Below are 25,171 nucleotides of genomic sequence, written 5' to 3'. Positions count from 1 at the left end.
GTATCCCTTGTGGTGGTGGAACATGATATACATTTTACAACACATTACAAAATCACACCATTCTTCAAGGTGAAAAGGAAATCATAGCGTCACAGAAGAAACACTGAAAGGAAAAACAAAAGCTACAGAGATTAGAATATTACCCATTTTATCATCTTTTTCCAGATAAATGTGTTACTTACATAAAAAGACAGCACCTCACTTTCATGCTAAATTTGGGGAAAAAAATAACATACATAATATTTAGGAAGACATATTGGGCCCCAATTCCATTAAGTTCTCAGGAGGGTAACATTAATTACAAAGAGAAATCCCAGTGACGTCAAACAGAGCTCTTCCTCACATACTTGAATAATTTGCCCTGTTGAATCTCTTAAGAAGGTTTTTTTATTTGGCCATTGTTAATACATCTTACCTACAAAATACAGCCCACAGATTGCTGACAAAAGTATTTACTTTGGCAATTACCTACAGGCCATGATCAGTCACGTGGTATTACCTTTGACTCATGACTGGTTAACGTGTATTCAAAAGAAGAGTACTACATACAATTCCAGTTGAGATATTTTCCAAGAAACTGCTGATTGTGCAAAAATCCACAGCAGTTTTAGGGATGGTTTAGGCTGTAATGATCATCAGACAGCTGCCTACACTCTCCCAAACAGCAAGTTGCTTGACCACACACAAGAGAGCTAAACGCTTGGGACTTCATCCCAAAATAACTTTCCAATAATGCTCCGCATTATTTGACCATCTCAGGTTAACTCTTTGGATAGATTCAAAAACACAAAGCCGTATTTCAGCAAGACATTCATTATTCTGTTCTGTTTTGACTACTAAATAAATGGTTAAAACCACTAGTCACTGGCTCATAAAACAATTTGTTGAAATAATGAATTAAAATATACTAATAGGATACAGAGGTTCACCATTAATTGTTTAATCCATAGCTGCATAATACTGTACTGAATTATTTTCCCCTTTTTACCCCTGCTAGGAACTGACACAAGTACAATAATTAAAATAAATTTCAACACAACCATTTGGAAAATTGCCAACATTTTTCCAGAACTTATAATTCCCCCCCCCCCCCCTTTCCCCAAGATAAAATACAATTTTGACATCTTGGTAAAAAAAACAGTTGCTAACTGTTAACTTACAATTTAGGGAGAAATCACTGTTTTAATCATGACCTTTCATCTGTCCTTGATTGGGAGAGAAAGTGTGGGGGAAATTGGCCACTTACAGAAATAATCCTACTGGGCTTTCGTCTCACTGATTGACAGCCTCATGTGGCTAAACACATTCACAATTATAAATAAAAACTACCCCTCTCAAAATGGCAAAACTTATCTTCCATCAAGCAAGATGTGCTTGAAGCAAGTATAGCTTTTAGCGGGGGTGGAGGGAAATGACCTTTGAAGCATGTGATAAATATCAGCTCCTCTGCATTGTCCGTCTCCAGCCACATTTGATAAAAAGATACTCCTGATCATTATTTATGTAATGCTCACAATAGCTACACACTGGGTATGTCATGATTACAAGACTGAAAAAAAAACCAAATAAAAGTTAATTTTAATAGCATGGTAGTAATTTATGACAATAGGCTCTTTTCAATTTTAGACTGTATGTGAATATGGGATATTTGAAGAAAAGTACAGGTAAACTATTGGTTGCAGAGTCCTTAGAGATATTTTCAAAATGTGATGGACCCCTTAGTGCTCACTGTTTAAGATGGTAAAAAGAACAGTGTCTCGCTGGCATTTGTCTGACCTCATGATGAAGCATTCAGCGAGCTAAACCAGTAGAAAATTATTCTCTGTTTTCCAAAGTTAATTTTCTGTCTAACTTTCTGAACAGGCTCCCTGTGGGAGCGCAGTGCTGGCTCAAGGGAAACGGGGTGAGTGCATAACCCTGGCAGGAGGGAGAGGGAGCAGGGCTGCCCCTTTCAGCAGCATCTCCCATTAGATCAGGTTATGTGCATCACCAAACCACATCCCAAAGCACACTTCTGAGTGACTTCCATTTCGGCTACTGAAACCTTCTGCAGTCACTTCCTTGTGCCTCAATTTCTTCAAAGATAAAATGAGTACAGAAACACATGCAAACATACATACACACACACATGCACACTTTTATATATATATGGCCTACACTTATTTTTCTAAAGTGTTCTGAGATCAATGAAACAACTAGTTAGAGTGCCAATAAAACCTACCCTGACATCAGCCTTGGGTTTTTTTGACCTGCTCCCTACTGTAGACCTTTCTAGTGATACCTTGAATATCACGCAACTCTGCAAGAGGCAGAAAGGTGGATGCCTGTGTGAATGCATTGCAGAGCAGAGCCTCTAAGCTGGAAAGATGACCTGTGAACCTGGAGAGAAGGAAAAGCAAAACAGAAAACTGTGTCATGCCCCTTTATACCTTTTCCTGAAGACTTATGTCCAAAATCAAAACTCAAAAGCAGAGCAATTTGACTGAAAATGCTGTGTTACGATCACAGAAGCTCCAGTCACTTTGGAGGAGAGAAGACCCACTCTCTTCCCCCTTCTGCAGACTTCTCTACCAGCTTCTGCTTCCGTGCTGCAACCGCACCCAAGTCACCAAGTGATAGGACACACAGACTCTTCTTATATTCAGGCACTGTACGTACTGTCACAGGAGCCTTCTACTTCAAATGGACTTAATAAATCAATCACTGCATTACTAATAACATTCCCATAAAAGCTTATTTTTAGAGAGCTAATACAAACTATGAGTTTTACTATCTAGAAATCTGCTCAGAACTTCCGCAAGTCTCCTGAAATGAGGTAGGGCTTTCCCCTCTCCCCCCGCAGCACACCGTTTCCTGAAAGCCGGAGAGAAACGGGGCTGAGTGACTTGGAACAGAACCTGCAGCAGCAGATTGGGCTGGGCAGAAATAACACGAGTCTGTCTAGGTAAGAGCAGTGCCAGCGTTTCCTCTAAAATTAGAAAACAGGCGACAGCACCTTGGCTCCTGCTGCTTGTTGGAGACAAATCTTTAGCTCTTTCCGCAGCCAGACGATGGCATTTTGATTCCTGCCTGCCAGCTCCAAATAGCTACGCTACCTTGGTCTTAGGCGAACTCTTTGGCTGGCGAGGCAGCACCAGTCCCGCCTTGCCACAGAGCGGCGCCGGCTCTGCCAGCGCCGGGAGCTGGCCCGTCCGCCTCGCCTGCCGGCTCCCAGGCAGGAGGGCCACCTCGCTCCAAACGGCAGAGCCGAACAAAGCAAGTCGAGGGTCAGGATTGCATGAAAAAAATAGATGAAACTTTCCGAAGGCGGGACAAAAGTTGTTATTTGTTGCAGATGAAAGTTCTAGTGTGGGTACACAAACAAGTAAAATTCAGTGCGAAAGTAGACGCTTTAATAACTTACATAGTTATAACAGCATCACTTTTTAATTAAAAGATCTCAACCACTTTCACATTTCTTGCCAATATTAAGCATCACAATTTTTCTGTGACAGAGATGAATTATTGTGTCCACTTTTATTAAAAGTATTTAAGTTGATCTATTACTTATAAGAGCTACAGACATGTCCTACGGTCACAATCTTAAACACATTGATCCTCATAAATCTTATGTGAAGTAAGGAAATGCTATTTTCTCCTTTTTGGGTAATTGGAAACTCTAGTGCAGACAGACCACAGCCAGACATAAACGACCTGAAAATCTACTTAATCCCTGTGCCTCTGTTTCCTACCAGCTAGCCATTTCTGAAGGCCTAGAGATACCAGGTAGGAAACACAAGGTTAGAGATTTGGGCAGAATTTAGGCCCCATACAGCTGGGTTGAAAGCTGCACTTAATGCACTCGGGCATCTTTCCTGTCATATATCCTCATAGTCAAACTGTGCCATAGCCCTCCCAGCTAGAAGCAAAACCACAGCCCTCACAGGTGAGAAACCGATGCGGACTCAGCTACACAATCAGGGCCTTAGATTGTAAATTCTCAAGGCAACGCTCCCTTTTTCCTCTATAACGGAAATACAAAACACACAGACACCCACAATACGAATACAAAATACTGTGTTTTCAGTGAGGCGGAATGCCCATCCTCTCAGTGAAAGATCTGATAAACAGAAGTTACTTCTTGAAGAAAACTTAGAAATTGCTTTCCTTTTCCTCTTTTAGTTACTTAGTCTTCCTTACAATAAACCATTTTGTGACCATTTGAGAGAGTTACACTGTACGGAAGGTTCTGAGATGACAAACAGTGAATATAGGCTAAATTTTTTGTTTCATTTTTGGAAGCGAAAAATCTCTCAGGTAAAAATGACACCTCAGCTTTTTCTGAGCTACCTATGGGTTGAAGCACTGAGTGTTTGGCTATGTTTGCATGTATTTTATAAAGTTCCCACACAGTTATGGTTATTATTGACAAACCTTTTCAAAGAATTGTGTTTCTGCTAACTGGGAAATGTAGTATGCTTACACAAAACACAAAATAAGAAAACACTCCTCACCCTACTGTTGTAAGCTGATCCCATAAATCGAGTCCACAGTTTAGGAAACTATCATTAGATTCTTGTATTACTATGAAAATGTTGGAAAATAAAATACTGTTCACAAAAAATAAGTTACAAAATCCATGTTTATATGTATATTCAGCTCCCATTTACCCTTATATTTGACAGAAATGAAAATAAAACAGCATTTTAAGCTCATGGAAATGACAATATCATGCTATCTAGATAAGTAACACAAAGCTATTATTGAAATTCTGATAGCATTTGCTTTACTGGTAAAGGAAAATTACCTGTAATGCATAGTTTAAATAATTACTTTTAAACAAAAGCTTCTTTTCTACATTGGTTATTTATCTTCTGAGACCAGCTCAGCAGGGCTATGTATTTTATTAAAATTGCCTTCAGACTGCTAATGGTGGGGCGTATGTTAGCACAAGAGAAGCGATGGCCGTTTGACTCCTATTTCTGGTGTTGGGAGTCAGTCCAGACACTTAAGAGCCAGAACTCTGCTGTGCATTTGACTACGCTATCAACACTTTGCTTGCTAATGATACCGGTGACAGCATTTCAGTATGATGGGTCAGACTCAAACTGGAAAGCTTATAATTGTGCGTACAATAACAATAACAACAAAACCCCCGTTCTGAAATCCCGTTTTAGAGACGCTTCGTTTTATGTTAAGCCTTGTGACTGGAAATCATCTTCTGAGCTCCTGCTCAATATTTCCCCTTTCTCTTGCCCTCAGCCTTGCCCATGCAGGCCCATTCTAGCACCTCAAGTTCCCTGCACTGTGTCAAGAAATGCTCGGTGAGCTACTCTGCGGTGAGCTTATGTGGCAAATAACCAACGCAAATCATCCAGATAACTTTCTGGTAGATCTTGTTTCCCTCAGAGGAAGCCACAGTCAAAGTGCACTTTGATCCATGAAGCATAAGCACTAAAAATTGAAGTTCTCCTTCCGGAGAAGCTGCAGAGCAACCAAACACCTGCATCATGATGAGAGCTAAAATCCTTGGGGCAGGGCTTACACTGTATGCAGGAACAAGAGGGTCGAGCCCTCTTCGGTCACTTCTTTCTGTGACCAATACGCCAAAGCTTTCACGTAGAAAGCATGCACATGTACATTCTCACTTACTTATGTTAATCTGCTTGAATAAATCAATCTGTGTTTATAATGTGCTTACTTATACACGTGGCTAAATTAATCTATGTTTCATATCTCTTCTTTAAAGTGATTAAGACTCCAGAAATGAAAAACAATAAGATGTTTCATATGGGCAAACACCATGAATGCTACTTGCACCTCAGAACTGACTTTGGTAACTAAGGTAGCCTCTTTCCTTCACTGAGCAGCTATCTCACCGGAGGCAGAAAAGGAGACAAAACTTCCTGCAAGTCTGTAAATGGTCAGTCATGGCCAGAGATGAAGCAGGAATGATTTGTCCACTGCATTGACCAGGATTTTGGTGAAAATCAGCACCTCCATAGCACTGACTTTTTCTTTTTTTCTCTTTTTCTTTTTTTTTTTCTTTTGGAATTTTAACTAACTTTGCAATAACGCTTAAGGAAAACTGAAAAATTTTTCACTTAGCTGATTTTCACAGGTTCTGAGGTGCCCACACACATCAGCTTCAAAAACAGACTTACTTATCACCTCTGAAAAACAGTCCAGATGTACACTGCTTCCAGGTAAGCTGGACTTAAACCTCCCAGTAAAAAAAAACATTACTAAACATGCATGGAGAGCAGGAAAGCCAGGTAAAAGCTCTTGACTTTTTTTCCCCCCTAAATAAAGAGTATTTTCTCTTTCAAGAAAAAAAGAACGAACAAAAAGTTAACACCCACATGTAAGCCTCAAAGCCAAAGGAAGGGAAACCTCCTCAGAAATCCTGCCCTGTCTGCTCTCAGGGCAGACAGGGTCCTATTGCCAAGCTGGCCCAGCCACACCAGGGCTGGTTGGGGCTCCTGATCCAGCCAGAGGGCTGGAAACAGCGGCTGGACCTCCCACCAGGATGCACATATGAAATACTCGAGTTTTTAAGTACCAATTCCCTTTACTCCTGTTTTCTGGTTTTCAGAAAGAAAATCATGCTCCTATCAAAAAGCGTGTCCCCGTGCAAGACACATTTAAAAAAAATACTTGTTCATAGGAGGAAGGAAAGTAATAGGAAGGCAAAGGAATAGCTTATCTTCAGGTGTGACTTAGCAATGCTTTTTTAATCATTGGAATTTTCATTAACGAGCATTTATAAAAGGCAGGCAAAATTTGTTAGCAGGAAAATGGCCAGGAACACCCTGACATAAACGAAGAAGAAAAAAGAATCCAGCTACATATATAATTATCTCACTGACAAGATGAAATCAGAAGCAGTTATATAAGCCACTGGATTACAATTTCGGATTCCAAGTATCGCTGCTCCAATGCATTTCTAGGTTTACAACATTTCTCTCAGATTTTAGTGCCACCTTCTTGCTCCCCATCCCATCTACCCTAGCAATATACCGCTTTTAGGAAGATGTAACATTTGACCAGCCATCTACTCTGCTGCTTCTTTGAGCCGCTAAATTTACATTGCTCGCAATATTTAGACAAGAGGTTACCACACATCCTACTTAACGTGATCCCCAAACCCATCAAGAATACTTTAGAAAAAGCTTTTTTTGGTTGCACTGAAACTTAAAAGGAAAGGAAAAACAAAGGCTTCTGCTTCTCAGAACAGGACATGCAAAAGAACATTTCATGTATGTTTTCTGCTGCACTCAGCTTCTTAGTTATCATATCCCAGTTTTCTGTTTGGCCCCATTCTTATGGATGTATCAGGGAGGATGCGCATGATTTTAATTTGGGTCATCCAGGAACAGTCATCCACTGATTCTTAACTCCTGGAGTGACTGCTGGATGCAAAGCAAAGGGACATGGAAAGAAAGCTCCCCAAAGTCTCTTCAGTGCTGTAAAATCATCCTAATCTCCACCTCAGGCAACACAGAGGTTCTTGCAGTTGAAATTCACGAAGATGTAATAGTAACCACTTCAGCATATGAACACTCTGGAAAAAAAAAATTACAAAATACCATGTGGACTTGCTCCTTTGACACAAACACGACACTCTTTAGAGCAGACCAGTCTACTGATCAGTCTCACGCGGAAGCACCCCCTCACAAACTGCTCCTGCAAACAAGCCTCAGCCATGGATTTTTATAAAAACCAGCACAAAACAAAACAAAACTAAAGCCATCCATGCAAATAAAAGATTCAAATCTCGATATTCAGGATGACACAGAAAGTAAATGGTGTACAAGAACGGGGGCTTCCTCCCTCTCCCACCCACACTCAGAAATGCATGCAAATATTGCGAGCTTGCACATTATCACTTTAGCAGTTGGTTTCATTTTGAGACATTTTTGGAGGGGAAGTAATATAATAACAGCAATTCCTCCCAACCCACTTCCCACCATTGCCACATGCAACATAGACCCAAATCTTCAAGCTGACCAAAAACATATCTGCAACAGATAGTGGGACAATAATGAGAATTTACCTGAGCCAGTCTTTATTGTTTACCAAACTAGAAACCAGCATACAATCTCAGACTAACTCCTTTTCATCATCTCAAAAAAGCTATGCTCTCCAGCCTACAACAGCTGTCCAAATTGCAGACTACAGATTTAACATGCCTTACCACATCTGCATGAAGGAAGTTTCTGCAACTGTACTAATATCCATTCTTTCTCATCAAAATCATATAGGAAGAAAAAATCATAAAAATTTATATTTCATTTAGAAAGAGGTTGAATGATTTGTTTTTAATGACTTTAAGACAACCTATCCAGAAAGAAAACAACTTCCCCCCCTTTCAATCGCTGGCTGCTTTTCATTTTCATCAGTAATACAAGTTTGGCCACATGGTTCAAATTTTTTACAGATTAATCTTTCTCCTGTCATTTTTTTAATATGACAGAGAAAGGATGTTAAATTAAACTGCAGGGATAACAAAGCTATGTATATCTATACGTATATTTGCATATACATGAAAATGCTGTAAACTTTGTACCAAGATTGAGTCTCTGTATTCTTTCTTGCACTTACAGTCTGAATTTGATTGGAGTTTATAGTAACACAACATTTATATGCTAAGGAATGATAATAAGAAATCCCTATTTCTACTGTGTGGATGGGTACATCTATGAAAAAAGTAACATGTGAAAAAATAATTTGTAAATATTTGGGAGCTGAATGCTTTCTGATCAAAGGCAATGGAAACAGAGGCTGAGGCTGAAGAATTATCTGAAGTCTGCCATACTTTAACTACCAGTTCCTAGCAGACATCTAATCTGTTGTGAAAAAACACAGAAAGTGAACTTTAATACTAAACATATGACCTAGCATACACACTGAGACAACCTGATGTATTACTGGTTTGCTCTAAGATGATGTAACTTCACAGCAAAAACCAGATGCCATTATACAGTTCTGAAAATTTCAAGAAACCAAGAAAGCACTTTCAAATTAAAAGAAAAACACTCAGAAAATAACTTCCTCTAAACCAAACAATACATCTCCAATCATCTTCATGTCTAGCTCATGTCAGAGGCCTATTAATGACATACACAGTGAAAACAAACACTTCATTCTCATACTGAAAACTGCAACTAAAAATCTATTCTTACAATACTGCAGTTTAGTTGGTATTGATGAGTTTTATTGTAAGTGTTGAGGACCAAATTATTTCAGATTAGAAAATGACTTATTCGCTATCAGCAAAGAACTTCCTTTGGTCTTTGAGAGCGAACCAAGCTTGCTTTATGTGCCTGCAAACTCTCAGTTGCAGCAGTTATGTATTTCGCATGTTCCACCGCGCTTAGGAGCCCCTCCAAAAATCAGCACAGCACCGCTACACTAAGTGCTGGGCAGATCAGTAACGAAGGCACTTGCTGCCCCACAGAGCTACTTATCTCTATGTCAGACAACGCACGACAGGTGGACACAGCAGGCAACGCCAAATGCGGCAATACTCATTTTGGTGTTATTTATGTCTTCTGGATGTCTGAATATTGAAATTAAAATATATTCTCGCAGATTTGTCAGAGGGAGAGAAAATCAAGCATGCTTGCTGCCACAGTGTGCTATGAAAAGAAGCTACAGAAGCACAAACATCAGTCATTCCTAAAGCAAAAACCCTGCCCGTTTATATAAGCTATATCTTTTAGGACAGTATCATGGGGCCAAATACTACAATCTCACCCAAGAAAATCTTACGTATCAATAGCTTTGTCTCAGTAAGAACCTACAGAAGACTGCAGGACAGTTTATATAATTGACTGGATCAGTAGCTACACCTGTTATTAAGGTTACTTGACATAGCCCATTAAATACGCTACCTGCAGTTGTTCATAACCCGCCAATATTTTGCCATTTAGGCTGATTTATCTATGATTCATGACTGCCTCAGGCGGAACTGTTTTGGAAATGGTACAACTTTTTCCAACAACACGGTTAAGGAATATTACACTTCAAAGTCTTTGAGCTCTTCTTCTGAAAAACTCGAGCACTGCAAGCTTTGGAGGAAGGCTGGAAATTTGGCAGCCTGGCTGTGGCTTTTGTCCCTGAGAAAAGCCTTTTGTCCTCGGATCTGCCTCAAGCAAGCCTTTAAAGAGCTGCAGTTCACAAAGACAGTTCCCAACTACGAGTGCTTGGCTTCCCAAACTTATTATTGTGCTTTCACCACAGTTTTTTTTATACGAAGGCAAGTGTTGCATCTTGATTATATAGTTTTTCACCTCTGCCCCTTTTACAAACTGTGTAGAACAGGAAATGAGACTAAAATAATCAAATGAGACATCAAATAAGAAAATGCAGGAAAGCTATAGATATCACACGAGGAACTTATTAAAACCTTTCTTACGAGAGTGCAAACAACCAGCCAGTTGTCCGCGCGACGCAGCTCTTACACCAGCATCGGGCGACTCTGTCCGAGGAACCGACGCGCGCTGTCGCCTCGTACAACGCCTCACTATTTTGCAGTCTTTATCGCGTTTCCCCGCAAACCACCCCGAGTTGTGGCCGTAGTTCTGCCCCCCTTTCCCAGACGAGGGAGGAGGCCGCGGCAAGGCGCTTGCCCGCAGCCGGCGCGGGAGCAGGCAGCCGAGCCCAACTTGGCAAGTCCTGAGCCTGCCGGATGCCCAGAGCTGAGCCAGCCAGCTTCCCGTTCACATGAGCCCTTCCAGAAATGGGACCCCCGCCAAGCAAGGAAATACACCTCCTACCTGCCAAGTCTCCCAGTTTAAATTCTCAACTTCTCCTCTTGCTGTTTTCTTCTGCTTGCAACACTGAAGGAAAGAAAGAAGAAAAGAAAAGAAAAGAAAAGAAAGAAAACGTGTGTCAAAATACGAGCCACAGTTATCTCACGCAGAACCTTTTCCATATGCACCACAGCCAGAGCAACAGCCCCAAGGCAATAAGCAGCGTTTCTTTGTTCATTTTTACAGAAGTCGGAGCAGGCCCTTAGCAAAGTCACAGTACAGGCCAGCGAGACCGGCAGCGTCCAGAGGAGAGGAGGATGCCATCAAAGGGAAAACCAAGTGGAGGGAGGCAAGGGGTATTAAGGAAAAGGGAGGGATGGGGTCCCAGGACGGGGTGAGGTGCTTATATGTGGAACCACAGAAATACGTGTAATTTTAATTAGAATCAGTTGTCTCTGCTAAGACAGAAATAAGCTGGCACAGGAACCTCTGAGGTCTCCAGAGGGGAGAAAAGGAGGAAGGGCCAGGCAGGAAACCGGTCCACGGGCTCCGAGCGCGCTACAACTGACATCAGTTCCCATGGGCTTCGGATCTCACCCAAAGCAGCAGCGGGGGCGGGGGGGGGGGGGGGGGAACGCAGCAGGAACAGTGAGAAAAGAAGAGAGACCAAATAAAGAAATACAATAAGTATTATTGCTATGCTTAATAATAGCTGGGGGAATGCAAGAAGAGGGTTAGGTTCTGCTTTTTAGGCTGGTAAGCCCTGGTTTGTCCCATCAAAAATCAGTGGAGCAGCTTTAGATTTACATCAGCGTAACTAAGAACAAAATCAAATTAAAGAGTACAGAGTAACTGGAGAAAAACCAAGCAGTATTGAGCGTTCCAACACTGGGAGGCACTCAGATACTATAGTGCTGAAGGCCACGTTAGTAGATTGATTAAATGATTGATCCATCAGTAGGAGCTTTATCCAATACGGGGAGGAAACAGAGAGCTCTAAGTTAAGACTACTAATCAGCTATTATTTATATTTCCGGCACACCAGACATACAAAGGAGATGCTTTATAGAATGACCAGTAATAACAACGTCCACTTATTTCCCACTCTTGACATTAATTCTAAAATATTTCTTCAAAGCATTAAAGGTATTTTGCAAAGGATTTTCTGAAAAAAATTTCCATACACAGATCCCAGGACTTTCATGTTCTTATTTGTATCGTCTCTCCTTCTTCAAGTCTCACAGATTGATACCAAACTGTAAAACAGTTAAACCCAGAGCCATTTATGCTAGAAGTCATGTGCTATTTTTTTGGGAGGAACAATTGAGACTTTCTTTACACTTCAGTGCTAGGCTTATCATGAGTTTTGTATATGACAGCGTGAAAGTAGCAGTTTCTTTTCAACAGTTTCACGCTCTCATACACAAAGACTACTTACTTTTAAAGATGTACTTCCACTAATGCGTTGCCATTCCTTAAGACCATAGTGCATATTGCCTCTCTTCTAAAAACACAAATCACAGCAAAAATTAAAGCTCTGATTTCAGTTAATCCTCCTTAAATTTTATTTCCTTTTCATTTCCTTCTAAAACCACTGCAATTATCACATTGGACATAAGTCCACTGGGATTTCAAATGACTCATACATTATCTGTTTTTATCTAAGAAAAAAGGAATTCCATCCAATCTCCCTTTCATTTCCATGTTTACTCCACAAAATTCAATCATTTCCAATGATACCTGCTCAAAAGCCAGTCACAGTTTGTGACGTGTGTCACCCACACACGCATGCACTTGATCATTTTTTAGTAGATGGCCTATTAGTAGTATGCTCTATTGGCATAGAGAAGATAAGGCTATAACTGGTAACCTGGGGAGATTAAATAATCTCAGATTATAGAGATTTAATTTTACATACGTGAAAGAAGGGGTTCTAGTTCCTGCTCCCACAGGCTGAGTTTGATTAACGACGATGGCTGCAGTGCCTAAATACCAACTAGTAAAGTAATTAGACCATATAAAGAAAAATGCATTTTTTCCCCAAAGTCCTTCTAAAAGGATAATACTGGTTTTCTCTCAGAGAACTTGATGTCATTGGCTAAATTCTTTGCCAATAGGATCCATCCAAACTTTTCAAAATGTAAGGTAACTTTAACCTGAACAACAGGGAATATTTCCTACAGTCCATTAGGCTGTGGAACAGTAAGATGAAAGCTACATTTTCCCATATAGAAGGTAAATTTGTGTTTTGTATACTTGTATTTATAACAGGGTTGTGTCAAACATAACATGACATATAAAACACCATCGAACTCAGCATTCTTCTAGTAGTTTGTATATCACTGATGTGTGAAGAGACCTGGGCCCCATTGCAAGGTCTAATGAGCACAAGTGCAATTCTTTTTATATACCAACCTATTGTTAAATCCAGTTTATAAAAGAAACAACACTTTTATAGCATTTCCACAGAAGTTATGTGTGTTTTTATCTCAAAAGTTCGGTGCTAAGAGGAACAGAACTATATGACCTAAAATGCTATTTTCATTTTGAGATTTGGATTTGCAAATCATTGTTGTAGAGGGAGGGAACTTGAGAAGGTTCTACCTGGAGCTCTGTTTGAGTGTGTTCGTACAACTCTACTCAGAAATTAGGCTTGTAACTATATTGTAGCAAGTTTATGGCAGACTACAGACTAGGAAATAGGTGATCAGTGGCTCTACCTGTGGCCATAAATTAGGCCTCAGTGTTTTGGGGATAACAGCATCCGTATTTGTGAGTTATCATCTGCTGCATAGAGGAAATGGAGCAGAAAATTTGTCTTTCAGTTATCATTTCCCTTTCTTCTATCTCCCAAAACTAAACAAATTAAAGACATAAAATAGTGAAAGGTTTACAGTAAGATCCGTGCAAAACTTTCACCACAAAATGCAAGAATCCCTCATGCTTCATTACAGACCTGAAAAACAAGGCAGTCTATTGGTGAACAACTTTCACATAATGATTACGGTATTAAAAAGAAAAACAGAAACTAAAGACAAGCTCTGAGATGAAGGAAGAATTATGATTTTAAGAAGAAATGATTTAAGTAGAGTGTTTTCATACATTGTGGCCAAAAGCCAGGGAGTATTAATGTTTTCAGAAACTGAAAACCATCTTGATGAGCAAGAGCTCTCGCAAACTGGGGGGTGGGGGGGGTGGGGGAAAAGTATTTTACATACTCTCTCAGATATCCCAAAGGTTCTGTTTAATAGTGGTCTATCTTTATCTTTGGATGCAAACAAACAACTTGCTTTGACAGTTGCAAAAACTTTACAATTCACACAGATTTCAGAGTATTATGGGAATCTTTTAGGATTAGGCTAGAATATATTATACTGGGACTTGGCCATGAAGTGGGTCCTCAATTCCTACCTGCAATTTTCTGCACTGTTACCACAGAAACAAAGATTCAAATCATCTGAGATGCTACAGTGCAACACATTAACATCCCTCAGACTTTTATCTTTTTCTCCAGCATTAATAATGTCTGGTTAAGGAAAAACAGGACAAAGCTGGACACTTAAGCCTACAGGAGCCTGGAAGAGCAGCTCCAAGAGGTACGAACTGCTCCATTCACCTGAGAGAGGCGTTAGTGCTGATACCCAATAACGATAACAACAGGGATAAAGTTTAGACTTTTTCATAGCTTACGTACAGAAAAAGAGAAGGGAAACGGTTTGTACAAAGCGCTTTATGACTTTTCATTCTGGTATTGTAGGCATGTAGCATTTGGGAGGCAGCCTGTTCGCTTTCCTCCCAACCAGTATGGAACCAACCCCAAAGAGCCCAACATAGCTAAACAATCACCCTACTAAGAGAGGGCTGAATTCAGGTGATTCAGTTCCAAAATAACATCTCACTTAGGTGACTCATATGAGTGGAGGTGATTTTGTAGGCAACCTCCGAAGGGTATTTACACCCTTTTCTCTGGTCTCGCTACAATATTGGACAGAACATTTCTTAAATCAGATATGGCAGAACCACTAATAATCCATTTCCACTCTGGGTGAGCTTAGCTAATGAATTCAAATGAGAACAAAAGCAAGCCTCAGACTGCCAGATTTTAATATCCTCGTATTTTCCAATGATGGTGTAATTGTAATTAATGTTTACTTTGTTATGTATTTTATTGTTGAGTCTTTAAAGTCCTCTGGAATCCTTTTGGAATATACAGCACTATATAAATGTAACTTGTTATTATTAAATAACAAACACTGGCCATTTAAATTATACAATAGCTACCTGATTATACTTAAGCAAGTTAAAGCTCTCATAAAAATGATTATATATGTTCTAAATTAAAGATACTTTTACTCTAGTTCAAGGAACCTAAAGTTCTTTGAATTAAGTGTGTAAGTGTTCTGCAACACCTAGAGCTTCATCCTGCAATACTGAAATCAATAGGACTTTCATCATTGTTTTCAATGGAAAGATAAGACACCTCACAAAGAGTTAAACATCTTGACAATTCTACCCTTCTCAAATGGAAAAAATCAAGATTTTTTTTTTTTTTGCATTATTTGGAGGTGTACTTACTCTTATCTCTAGTATTGATCCTAAAGCATCTAAAACAGTCATTTTGACGGTAGTACAGGTTGCTTATGTCCTGCATTCTAAGAAATTGTTTCCATGTAACATAGATTTACCTGAGCTCAAATTAAACAAGTTAACTGAGCACTGGTGCAGTCAACCAGGAGCACCATGAACCCAAGGGAGAAAACTGACCCTTCTCCTCTGTGGTCAGAATTAATTCTGACCTAGCCCTCTTCAGTGATACATCCCCAGAGATAAAGCCTCCAAAATATTCATGACCTAAGTCTTGGTCATGAAAAAGTCTGTGTAACCATAGAGGCTATTTTAGGATGCAACAGATTCTGGAAACATTATTGTCAGGCATAGGTCAGAACCCCAAAATCACAGGATTAGCACTACGCTATAGTGAGATTTTATACAAGAACTTCTAGAAGGGATTATTTACTTGGTTTCAGACAATTACAAATCACATCTTCGAGCTTTTAATCCATAGGGGTAAAGAAAGAATTTAGCTTAAAGTCTATCATAGGAAAACACAACTCCAGGAGTTAAGGGTAGAAAAAAACTTTCTTTTGCTCTGTGCTGACAATATGAGCCAGGGGCACAGGAGATCGGAGAAGAGGCGTTGCCATCACTGCTTCTCAAACTCTGTCACACAAGCTTAAGTGCCACCTGGAGCACCGCGTGGTAGCTTGGGAGAGATCTAAAATCTAGTCAAAACCTGCCAATGCCTTTTTTTGGCTGACCTTTGCCAAGTCATTCCCCTTGCTTCAGGTTTCTCATTGGTGGAATGGGGATAATGGCATTAACCTCGTTACTGACAAACAGCATTGTAGACGAGTCCGGTATTAGCATTATATTCGTATGATAACATATTATCAGGTCTTGCAAACCTTTTAGCATCAATAAAAAACTCATTCCAGAATCAATGACCTGTGGCAAGTGAGGTCTAACCCAACCTTAAATTCAGCTGTACAGGTAAGAACGTTGTCACCCCAGGATCCCTCTGGGGGAGATGGACAGATGCCCACGAGGACATTAGGCTCTAATGAGGGCTGAAATGATTTTCTCTCTGCATTGACTACAAAGAAAGGCTCAGGTGACAATGTTCAAAAGTCAGTGACCTTGGATAAATGTCTAAAGTTAGTTAGGATTAGCCCAGAGCCACAAGCTTGATTTCAGTCAGTTATGAGTTTTTTCTGAAATTTTCATTTAAAATTCTGAATTTTGATCCAAACTTCCCTCCTTTTGTTCCTTCTTCCCCAAAATAGTATTTTAAATTGAGAAATGACAACAGGTTGATTTTTATGTGAAAAATCTATTACAAAACATTTCAAATGTAGCCTTATTAATTTTCCCTGCCAGAAATAGGAAATGAAAATATTTTGTTTCAAAAACTGGTATTTCAAAACAGAAATATTTAATTTCACTTGAAAACAGCTCATTTTCATTTTAAATGAAAAAAAGGGAAATGAGAAGAGAGAATTAGACTTTAATGGAAGCTAAGATCATACTAGCTGAAGATCCATCTCTCCAGCAATGCAAACAGCAACGATGATAGGCGATAGACCTCTCACACATACTTAATGACTGTGGTGGAGCTCAGCCAATTTACACCAGCTGAGAATCTGGGACAGAAGCCCCAGATGAAATCAGGGCTTCTTTGCAGGAGCCTCTGTACACATGCAAAGCAAGAGACAGCCCTTGCAACGTCGTTTATAATTTAAAAGGACAGCAAAGCAAAAAGGTGAGAAGTAGGGATTATTATTAAAGGGAGAGTGAGTGACCTTCCCAAAGTCACAAAGAAAGCTGTAGCACAGCAAGGCTTGAAATTTGTGACTTTGGAGCCCCTGACTAATGGTTTCTTCTTTAATACCATTTCTTGGTATTAAAGTCAGGATGGAAGTAAAATAAAATAATGACATTTATCCATTGTGTACAGTAATCACCCTCTAACATCAAAATTCAAGTTGTATTTGCTAACTTTGGTTTGGAAGAGTTACCTACTGACCTTTCCTGCTTCACTGAACACACTGTGGGTGCAGGCTGTGAACAGCAAGAGAAGGGGGATGGTCACACACGTGTGCACGCAGCTTTCTTCTGAAGCACGAGCAGCCCATCAGTACCGAGGCTTCATGAGCCACCAGGAAGCGTGGCCTTTTGTTTGACACATAGCTCTTTATAGCATGTCAGCTGAAGAGCGCTGGGCGCCATCCATCAGTCCAGCCGCAACGCATCCCGACACACGTGTTAGTAGGCAGGAGTTAGAAGGCCAAGTCCAGGATGACATCTCCAAGTGGGAAAAGGATCTGGGAGGCGCGGGGAGGACAGGGCAGCTGGGGCGGGGGTGCTGCGAGATCCATATTGTTGTTTCACGGGAAGGACACAGCGTGTCATAACGAATTACTGTTAATTTGCGCCAGCAGTACAGTTAGATTGAGACCGGCAAGCGACGATGACAAACAGCACTTGCAAGATCACATAATGAGGGGGCAAGGCTGCTTCGCTGGAGCCGCTTCACTCAATTAGTGGACAAGGCTTTTAATGCTGCAATGCACAACCAAAGCAATTTTGATTACTTAGAGCTAAGTCTCCATTTAGAATGAGTCAGAAGCTGAAACAGGTTTTTTTCTTTTAATATAATTTAGCTACAGAGTATTCGAATGGTAATAAGCTATCTGAAAGCTAGACACATTAGCCTCTGTTTGTGCCTAAGTAATGTTGAAATATACTTTTTAAAATAAGTTCAAATAGTATCTGTTGTATCAAATAAAACCTATAAATAATATAGCAAGCAATCAATACTATGCTGAAAGTGGGAACCAAATTTTGCTCTAACTTACTCTGATTTAACTCAAACTTTTGCAATTTTAGTAAAACTGCAAGAGGTTTGTGACAGCACACAATCATGTAGGTGCTGAGACTCAGACCAGCATGATTTGCTTATGCATTTTTCTGCTAGGTTTACCATTAGCGATTTGATTGATTCTGGGGCCATCAAAGACCAAAACTGCATTACCTCCTGTGGAGTATATAAACTTTTAAAAGTTTATTTCTTTATTTCTATAATGCAGGTTTGGGGTAAAGTTTAGGAAGTGTAATTTGTTCCTGAGAAACTCACAGAACCCAAGCAAAGTCTGTTAATGTTCATTAAATGACTCTGAGTTATTTCTCCTTGCTTAAGTTCAAGCCTTATTTTCCACTGTTGAAAGCAGAGTTGTGCAAATGTTGCTTAAGGATGCTTTCACCAGGCAAGAGGAGGCAGCGCTGGCAGTTCCAAGAGTTGACACTGTGCAGCTACCAAATGCCCCTTACCATTGTGTCTTAGGGGCTGAAGTACTCACTAAGATAAGGATTTAAATTTCTAACCCTCTTGGGAGCAAGGACTTTAACCCTTGTGTACCACATCTTACATAAGTGTCACAGAGGCATATCGATCTACTTATCAGTCTTCCTGAGTGAAGCTCTGCCTAAGCATTTCCATATTCATTGGCAGAGGCATTTGCGCTCAGTTACCTACTTTCACAGGGATCCACCTGCTCCCAAGACTAGAGAATTACTCTTTTTCTCCCTCAATAAATGTATATGTCTGAGTGCATGTATACATAGGTTAAGAATGGAATGTGAGAAGGAAAGCTATATTTGAGACCTTCCTTCAGTTCAGGTAGAGACAGGATTAGAAGTCTGATCTCCTACATGCTTGTCACAAGGCTATATAGTTACTAAGTCTTCTGGGAAATCCCAGGAAATCAAAATGCTTTATTTCATAAGTACTGAAATGAATCATTCTGATGTTCAGAAATGTATTTTCATCTTTATTTTGGCTGAAATTACTTATCAGATTTGACCCAAATTTCTGAACAATTTCAGCTGCTTAGAAACTGAATTTGGGGATGCATAAATTTGGTGCTCTTGGGGAAAAAAAAAAAAAACCTACCCAAATATGCAACATTTCAGTATTTTGTTGGGATTTCTCACAAGTGGGTGGAGGGGATTTGGAGGGGGATAGTTAAGAGAAAGGGATTCTTTCATCACCCACACTTTCCCCCATAGCTGGTCTAGCACAAAGCTGGATTCTTCCATTGGTCTCTGAAGCACCAGCTACTGCCCAATTTTTGTGGCAGGATACCCAAACCAACAGTTCAAGTGTCAGATGCTTTAGGGACATGGAGTGGATATACGCTTTGCCTAAAGCACAGAACAGGAACATTTTAAACTGCTTCATTTTTCAGCTCCAATACAGCTATATATGTATAATTTATTTAAGATTTGACTCGGCAGGGTAGCTGCATGCAATCAGCATATTGTTTTTGTGAAGGTTCCCCCCTATTGCCCCTTAGACAGGTTTTAACTGTCAGTATATTGGCCTTTTGAATTTTTGTTTTCATAATACCATAAGCTATTTGAACATACATTATTATACACTAATCATTGCTTGTCCAATTTTTCTGAGTCTTACAGGCAACAGCAGAGAACAAGAAATTCAATTTAGTTCGAACTTCAAAGCAGTGTTTCATTGCCATCCAAACTGGGACTTGTTTATGCCTCTCTCACTATTTGGTTTTAAAAGTGAAAGTTGCTTAAATTTGTTCTTTCAAATTTCCACACACCTCTTCCCTCTCTCAAAGGAGGGGCTTCATGATAATAGATTAGCTGATCTTGAGATCAGTTAGATATACATTTGCAGTCCTCAGATAGTCATGATATTGCTTACATTCACATGAATTAAAGATTGTCTAAATCCTGCATCTGAACATTTCCAAACTTTAAAAAGACACAGATTTTTTTTGAATTTCATATCCATCTCATGTCTCTATAGTGGGATGAACAAAAATACTGATTCAATCACACCTGAAATTCTACAAAAATTGGATCTTTCAAGATTTGATGTCTTCCTGTGAACTTGTCTACATAAAGAGCTATCCTTGAAAAACAACTGCAGAACAGCTCAACTCCACAGGCATCCTTTCTCCATTTTAGGAGTGCCTTTGCATGGCTTACCTTTGCTTTTGAAGTGGATTAAGCTAAACTCCATAAGGTACTTCCAGTGGTGAAGCAAAGTGTCCACAAGAGAAACGAGTGGAAAATAGTATTGCACTTTCAATAAATTTCCAGGCTTGTTGTACAAACATGACCTAATGCAGGGAAATCCTGAAAAAGCTGCTTTGGTGTAACAAAATGCTAGGTGCTTCATGAAAAAAATTATAGTGCAAAATTCAATAGTTTACATTATACAGAAAGTCAGATTACGGTAGACAGTCACAATGGTTCTGTTATAAATTAGAATCCACCAGCTGGCCACAGCCCATATCTCTAAACAAATCCCAGACTTGAAAATCCTAACTGTACAGGTGTGGTAGGGACAGTGTCTTAGGACACGCAGGATTTGAAAGATGGACTTCCACATTAGCTCTCCAACCATTACTGGTGGTCCTGGTTACTCCTCCTCCCTCATCTTCTCTTCCTTTCCCTTCCCCCTTTCTTTTTGACTAAAAGAATCAAGCTTTGACCTAAGACAACTTTTGTTAAGAGCCATTTGTTCCATGAAAAGAAAAACTCCCTCAAACAAAGCAAGCACAGAAAGCAAACCCACAGTATCTTCAACATTTAACGATAAAATTCCTCTAGCAAAAACAGTAAAAAGTATCTTAAACTTTCACACAACAGGAAAAGTTCACTGGAGAGAGCATTTAGTAGTGGAGCAGAGAACTACAAACTGAAAAAGGTTAAGAAACATCTCTCTTCTTTATGAAAATGGTAACTCAAATAAACACTCAGGGGGACAGTTATACATATGTTTTTGAACTAAAACTCTAACCTGGCATGATTAATTTTGGCCTTAGTTTTGTCAAAATATTGGAGTCCATATGGCACAAAGCAAGCAATTTTACATTTTTATATTAAACCCCTATGTGTTTTTCTCGTCTATTCCCTTCTCTTCCACCACACACTGGCAGCCGCTACCGATACGCCAAATGCCAAATCAACCCTGCAAGCTGGCTGGCACAAGCACTCTACAATACTGGCACTCACTTCTTTTTGCAGGGGGATTCTCTCCGAAACCCTGTGGCACATCCAAGCATCCCTGCTTAGCAGCTGAGGATCCTGTCTACCCCAGTCATGTCAGCAACAGGGTGCCTTGACTTTGAATATGCTGCCTACTTCATTATGCCTAAGTCAGATAATAACAATGACACTTTGCCTCAGTACATTATTCCCCCTCCACCACCACCCCCCAAGAATCAGACAGTGCTTTATAATGAATGAATGTATGAGTCTTTTACATCCAGCAATGCAGAAATATTGCTGCTGTGGACAGAGAGGATAGAAATCTCTGCAAAATGAGTAAGAACTAAAAGAAACATCACTTAGGCCAGCTGAGCAAATTTATGCACCTATAAAAAGCCTCACAGAACCTAGAAGTCTGGGTTGAAGAAAACCACGTCACTCCTTCAGGTCTTGCCCATAAAACCCTTAGCAAAATAAAGGGAAATCAGAAACATGGAAGGCTTTGCTGACCCCGCCAAGATTCAAATTTGTGTCTGAGACTCAAACACAAAGCCATTCCCTTCACTGCTCCTCTTGAAGCTTTTTTCCTGTACTTGTCCTTTTCACCCATAGCACAATCTTTTTTTTAAAAAAAAGATGTTAGTTTTTCATTCACAGAGCAAGATGACAAGTAATACTATTTTTAGACAAAGAACCCGAGTGAGGATTAGAAAATCAAACACTTAGCGTACTGAACTCAAGTTAATCTTAATGTAAATTTGCAGAAGACTATCGAAAGTGGTGAATCCAGCCTCCCAATACAATACACATCCAACGTAATACATAGTTACAGGAGCTGTGTTCAGGTGACGGCAAGATCAAAATAGCATCCCTTTTTCACTTATAGCAGAAAACAGTGAATCGCTCCCTTGTGACAGGCTCTATTTCTAGGGAGTTTTGGAGCATTTCTGCAAAAAGTCCATCCCTTGTGCTGTTTTGTGTTGCGTTGAACGGGCTAGCACAGCTATCAACTAGAGATAGCGTAGAGACCATTGCGTGGTCAGTCACTCTGGGGTCCTCACCAGAGCCCAATAGCTACAAACGCAGAAGGAGCCCCACACTGCTCTTTCTTTGATGTGCAATGAGGAGCCCAGAGGACCAGGTCAGTAACCAGAGACAGCCAGGGATGCTGAGGACAAAGCCTGTCCCACGGTGCTGGAGGCTCCGTGCTTGGCTACATCACATCGCTCTAGCCCAGCTGAGAGTAGACCATGAACAGGCAACAACTAATGATTTGATTACTCCCTGCCACAGTGTAATGGTCAATCAAGCCCACTTAATTCAGTTATCTCAACAAAGCTAGAAAGTTTCCCATGTAATAGCTTCATGCTCCTTCACTAAGAAATGGAAACTTTGGTGCATTACATCCACCCAATAGATCCACAAGACACTGGGCTGTCTACTGCTTCCCACATTACTAAGTTTCCGTTGGAGCAGCAACTCCACCTAACAAATGTAACTTTAACAACAGTAAAACAACCTAATAGCTTAGCATGCCAGGGGGCTAATGTGGTGGGCCATTTAACGCTGCACTAAATAGCCCTGGTTTGATTCTCATTGCCAAGTGCTGAACTGAGAATTGCAACTGCAGGAGCAGTCCCTAATTCATTAGTTAAAGGGGGTCATTGCTCATAGGGTGGGGAAGAGGGAGGGGAAGAGGAAAAGAGGGGAGAGAAAAAAAGAAAATCAGATAACTCGAACCATTCAAAGTCAACAGAAGGTTGCACTCCTGAGAGATGCAGTATTTAGCTGAAAGTCTGACAAAGCTCTGCAGCTGGGAGGCCTGTGGTGGTTTTACTTGTCACTAAAAAAAGTTGCCATAAGACACTTGTAACCTGTATAATAGGCTTGGTGGGAACAGGGAAGCTGAGAATGAAAGGAAGGTGAAAACGTCTTGCTAATAACACTGCCGTTTCATTTCAACTGGCCCTCAAAACTGTACACCATGTAGGCTGCCAGCATGGCAAAGCAGAAGCAAAATAAATAAGTGCCTCTCCATCCACACCTCCTAAAGAAGAAGAGAAAAAAAAAAATCAACCCCCCAAAAGAGACCTGACTGCAAAGGAGATGGCTTAAAAATTTTAAGTGATACAATGAGATAAAGAAACAACTGCAAATTTACAGGACCCCTCTGCAAAAGGAGAGCTTTATTCCTGAACATTAGAACCCTAAAACAACCGATTTCTCTAATTTCTGCCATCACTCAGATTGGCCTTGAATTACCTCCTGATAGGCCTCCCATGTGCTTGCAGATGAGAGAGTGTAATGGGGATCTGTTAATTAACTAGAAGCAAAGTTGCACGGTGGGGATCAAACACTGGATGCGTCCTAAAACTCCCACAGAGAAGATGAAATGCAGCGCAAACTTTAAAGACTTCCCGTCATTAGCCAAGACCTTGGCTGCTCCTGGCCCAGACCCCTCCTGTTTCAGAGAACAATGAGGACAATGATGGCAGAAATGAAATAGTGCAGCAAGGAACAAAGGAATTAGCTATTTACCCACCAAGGAAGAAAGGAAAAGAGGGGCAGGGGGAGGGGGAAAGGAACTTGCTGCCTTTTTTTTTTTTTTCTTCTCCCTATGGTTTCTGTCTACTTTTAATTAATTTATGGCTGCCAGGGACTTGCACACAGAGCACGCCCAAAAGCATTGTGCTGGAGTGTAGCATTAATACATGTAACCTCTACTGTTTACTCCCGGGCAGAACGGAGAAGTAGCTGGGGCAAAGGGGGCAGCAGGGAAGGAGAAGAAGAAATCTTCCCTCTTTAAAGCAGCCTGAAAGAAATGGACAGAGAGGACAAAAAGGTTAGGCTGATCCATAATGTCTATGAATTGACTCCCATGTAGACCATTACTCTTTAAGAGAGTTCCAGGTAGAATAAATCATTGTGGGTAAGACCTGCACTTGGATATTAAAATGAAAAGGGGTGATGCTAGGACAGAAGTGTTTGAATTAAGTGACAGTGAGTACCACACTGACAACTCAGCAGAAGCTGAAGGGTCAGGTTTAAGGGGCTTGATCGGGTAGCCTGGATCAAGGGAAGGACTCTCAGGGTAGGTCCACAGCAAAGCACAGCGCGGTGCAGATACACACAGCAGCAGTTAACTGTATTTCCAAGGCACTTAGTCTGAGCTAATAAGCTTGGCTTCTCAGCAAGGCTAATTGGGCCAGGAAGAGTGCGGCACTACCATGACTACAGCAGTAGCTACCTTGTTCAGCAGGGCTCTGTATTTTGCCATGGATAAATACTGCCTCTGACTTCACTGAGCTGAAAACCCCTCCAACACAAAGGATATGCACTTTGAGATGCCCAGGTTACCTGAGGCATGCCTGCAGATCAGGTACAAAACAGGAGCTATGTGACCCCAGACTGGTACCTTACCAGAAAGGCAACTGGATGCAAGACAGGGCGCTGTAAAACACCTAATAGCATTATAAGCCTATGTGTAGGCAACTGACTTGATCACCTATTAATAGTTTACCTTACTTTTCATCTAGAAAAGCCTTCTTCAAATAACAATTTTCATGAAACTTAAACCCCAGGATGGAAAGAATCACTGTATTTCCATTGTAAAGCTGGAGGAGGAGGAGGCGGCACAACAAGGCCACACCATGAGCAAAGAGCCCTGCATTAGGAGTCCAGAGTCTACCCATAAAACCACAAGACCTTAGATATGGCAATGGATGAAGTACAAGAACCTGAATGAAACAGAATAATTCTTCTGATAGGAGCATGCCACAAAAATAGAGACACTCTGTCAGTGCTTTCTTGTGCTTTTGTCTTCCAGAAATGGAGACTCCTTTGAAAAATACAAG

General features: G+C 40.5%; 1 protein-coding gene across 2 annotated transcripts in view; it reads right to left on the bottom strand.

The window, feature by feature from the left end:
- Positions 1–25,171, bottom strand: part of SOX5 (SRY-box transcription factor 5) — a 651,412-nt gene that overhangs the window by 444,978 nt on the left and 181,263 nt on the right. The window contains exon 3 of one of the 2 annotated variants that reach the window (XM_064515931.1): positions 10,761–10,823. The exons of the other annotated variant lie outside the window; for it this stretch is intronic. The gene's annotated coding sequence lies outside the window, so the exon portion shown is untranslated. The remainder of the gene's footprint in view (positions 1–10,760; positions 10,824–25,171) is intronic. 2 annotated transcript variants of the gene reach the window in all.

Source organism: Dromaius novaehollandiae, chromosome 1 (assembly GCF_036370855.1).
Source record: "Dromaius novaehollandiae isolate bDroNov1 chromosome 1, bDroNov1.hap1, whole genome shotgun sequence".
NCBI classification, from domain to species: Eukaryota; Metazoa; Chordata; class Aves; order Casuariiformes; family Dromaiidae; genus Dromaius; species Dromaius novaehollandiae.
This window is presented reverse-complemented; position numbering and strand designations above follow the sequence as displayed.